General features: G+C 38.6%; 1 non-coding gene across 1 annotated transcript; it reads left to right on the forward strand.

Moving 5' to 3' along the window:
- The first annotated feature begins 3,563 nt into the window (after window positions 1–3,563).
- Window positions 3,564–3,636, forward strand: trnaa-agc (transfer RNA alanine (anticodon AGC)). The gene has a single exon. It is a non-coding gene; the product is annotated as a tRNA-Ala (tRNA).
- Window positions 3,637–3,863: the final 227 nt, after the last annotated feature.

Raw genomic sequence — 3,863 nt, forward strand, 5'->3', positions numbered from 1 at the left:
TAAACCCAGTGCTTATGTTGTGGAATGTAAGACATGTGACTTGAGTTAGTTAGGCTGGTCATACGATTCTGAGTTCAAAATGGGATTCATGCTTTTTATACTGTACATTTGTAAATTAGATATTATGTGCACCAAATCTACATGGTACCTTAATTTAAGTTGAGTTTGAAAGTTGAGTTTTAAATAAGGACCTGGCAGTTTCACATGAGTAAAGGTTTCTTTTGCAGTCCAGTTTCAGCATAATTTCAGAGAAAAGTCATAGTAAATATTACAATTATAATAATACTTAATAATAATAATAATAATAATAATAATACCCTCATATACAGTAACCATTCATCAAACAGAGGACTCCAGTTACATCAATGACAAACATATATAGACCTTTAAATAAAAATGTGAAAATGTATGTATGGCCTGTAATAAAATGACATGTAAGAAAATCTCATAGAAAGTTGTGCTTTAATTTCTAGAAAGTACATAATTATTCTATTGCTAGGTGTTCATTGAACTGATTGGTAATAGAAAAAGAAACTGCCTAACTAAGTAAAAATAACTACTTACAGAACGAAATACTAGTCTAATTCTGACTGTGCATGTAGATTTGTGTTTTGGACTGTTAGCATTGACAGCCAATTGTCAATAAGTTGACAATCAAGTAGAAAGAGGTTATAATGTGTTAGTGATTGAAACAAATGATTGTTTTGCTAGGGTTTACAAAGTGCTTCAAAGAAAAAAATAAGCTGTGTGGAATAAAACATTGTCAAAATAACACATTACACCCTATTATATATGTAAAGGTAAGAATATACATAACTGAAATAGTAATCAGTGATAATAGAGTAAGACACATAATAAAATAATAATAAAAAATAAAAACACAAAATATTAGAACAAGTCTCTATAAGAAAGCAAGTGTGAACACATGAGTTTAAAGACTTAAAAGATTCACTGATTTTGCTATCTAATCTCTACAGGGAGGGTGTTCCAAGAGCTACCCCCTTCAGAGAGCAGGGCTTTAGCTTTGCTTTGGTGGAGGGCCTGTTCTAGTTTTCACCACAAGAGGGCATCTCTTCACAGGCGAGACAGTAGCTGCAGGCAGGTCAGGTCTCTTCTTCAGACCAGCGGAAACAAAGAAGAGCAGAAAACTTCTGTCCGTGGTGGGCAACATGAGCCATCTCTTCCTCTCAAACACATCAAGACATTACCATTTGTCTTTCACCTGAAATCATGGTGTTATAGATGACTAAAACACCAAGTTGGACTGGTTTGATGCTGGTTAATATGAAAAGAACTGCCGTTTTGGCCCTGCTGCTGATAAAAATATATCTAAAAGGGAACATACTTTAATATACTTATCACAAATGTTTTTTTGAAATTAATAGATTTGACTATTGTACATTTCCTGATATGCCTACTGTGTCAAAAGAAAGAACACTAAAAGGAACAGTGCATCTGTTCACAGCCATTATCAGTTTTTACCCAGTGGATACAGCCATTATCACTTTGGTATTTTTCGAAGATACAATAAATGTACAAAAACATTAGGGACATCCTCCTGGTATTCAGTTGCAGCCTCTTTTGTACAATCCAGATCTCAGTTTTGTCAAAATTTAGATATCCTTCTGTAACTCAGGTTTCTTTATCTGCATCTCCTCTTATACTCTGGTATAGATATGAGGGAAACCAGTAAGGAATATGGAATATGTGTGAATATGTGTACACACAGTGTACAGTTAGTATTTCAGCTGTGATATAATCTATATATTCAGAACACATTTCGGATGGAAGCTGCTGATTTTCAGCTCACATACATATAGTAATACCAGTGATTTTCAAACTATGGGTTCCAGACCCATTTGTGTGTCCCAGCGTGCAGATAGGTGGGTTGTGGGAGGGCCACGACCTTCATTCTTTTTTCAATAACAGAGGCTGGAAATGTCTAAGTCATGCAACATGACATCCGTCAGGCCCTCTAGCACCACTAACCTTGATACCCTGTGAAAGTAATGATGAGTACTCTTACATAATGGTAGCAGCTTTCTTATCTGACATGTACAAATTTCTAGAAGTAAAGAATCATACAGAAAAAAGGCGTCACATAAAAAGTATGAGGAATTGTATATTTATTATGGTTTTACAGCCTGACCTGAAGATGGGGAAGCATACAAATGTGTTTTTTGGAAAGTTGGCATATGGTAACAGCCAATTCCCTAACAATTTAAATAAGATGACTGAGACATTTTATTTATTTGCTCATAGAATTCACTGTACACCAATATAAGAGCACTCAAAAGTTTCAGTAACGTTTTTGACAGCTTTATTTCACTTTTCAAAATATGCAATATGTCGGTGGGAAAACACCTTTACATGTGGATCCTAGCATGAAAAGGTTAGGGATCCCCTTTGTAACACACTACTAGGACAATTTATGTGCTTGTAATTGTACAAACCATTATCCTTTATTGCAAACAAGACAGGACAGAATTTGTCCCGCCCTTTAATGTGATGTGATGATACTGCTATACCACTCCACATTGGGTAGATTATGGGCTCAGATGCTGCAGGGATAATACTAAGATATATAGCTGACTTAGAAATAAAAGTTATTTGCATTCATTGTTGGTGTCTTGTGTGTTTATAAATATCCAGAAATAACATCCTTGTTGACTATGCTGCAAGTATGTAAGACTGAGAATCTCTGTCCATGGGGATTTCTTCAAAGTGGAATCAAAGTGTATGTGAGTGCCTATGTGTGAGCTCAGTGGCTGAAGGGGTGTGTCACTCTGTTTCCTGTGATTGAAGTTGGGGCACTTCCTCTCTTTAAACAAACACAGGAAATGTTCTCTGGATTCACATGAATCTACTCGCCACTTGCCATCAAAAACAACACATTCTAGCTACTCAAACAATGATGGCATGGTAACATCTCCAAATTCACTTGACGGTATGAACCTTGGACAACTTTTGATTGACTAAGGCCCCGTTTACATGACAACAGTTCTGATGAAAACGGAAAACTCATTCCTTTGCATTTTTAAAAATTTCCATGTTTACACAATAACGCTGTGAGGACGATCCTCGTACACACGAATCCGCAAAACAACTGAAAACGCTGTAGTGTGCATGTCAGGCCAGTAGGTGGCGGTGTAACTTTGCAATGTAACACCACAGAGTAGCACTGCGCGCCTGCGTACAAACGCTTTGGCGGCCACCATTGTTGTTGTTTTCCTGTTCGCGCATGGCTGAAAACATCATAGTCACACGCGAAGTGGGTTGAAGTGGGGCCAAGCCATGGCTTGGCCATGTGGATCTTAGACTGAGTAAACCTTCTGGATGGGTGGCCACTTATCTGAAGGAAAGCTACAAAGGGGGAGGGGGCCACCCCCCTCCCATATAAGGGACATCCAAATAATGATTTGCCCTTTTCTAATGCCTGGAGGGCGTCCAATTGCATCTAGGTGCACCCAATTTGACTGTTATCACACCACTGGGTGCCGGGCGTGGTGGCGCGTGCCTGTAATCCAAGCTACAAGGAGGCTGAGGCTGGTAGCTCTAGCAGCGGGGGATTAGCTCAAATGGTAGAGCGCTCGCTTAGCATGCGAGAGGTAGCGGGATCGATGCCCGCATCCTCCAATTCGCATTTCCTTGTCTTAGTACTTGTACTTTGTGCAACAACAATAAAGTTGAATCTAAATCTAAACCACTGAATGCATATTACCAGTTGTAATCACCATCACAGGCTACTGATTTGTAGGTCCCTGCTGCACCTCCTTCTGGGTCAGAGGGCTGTTCATCTACTCCTGTCGACCTGTTTTATCCAGTCAAATGAGACTCTGTAGCCAGATGTATAGTGACGTAGT

Source organism: Myripristis murdjan, chromosome 22 (assembly GCF_902150065.1).
Source record: "Myripristis murdjan chromosome 22, fMyrMur1.1, whole genome shotgun sequence".
Taxonomy (NCBI): domain Eukaryota; kingdom Metazoa; phylum Chordata; class Actinopteri; order Holocentriformes; family Holocentridae; genus Myripristis; species Myripristis murdjan.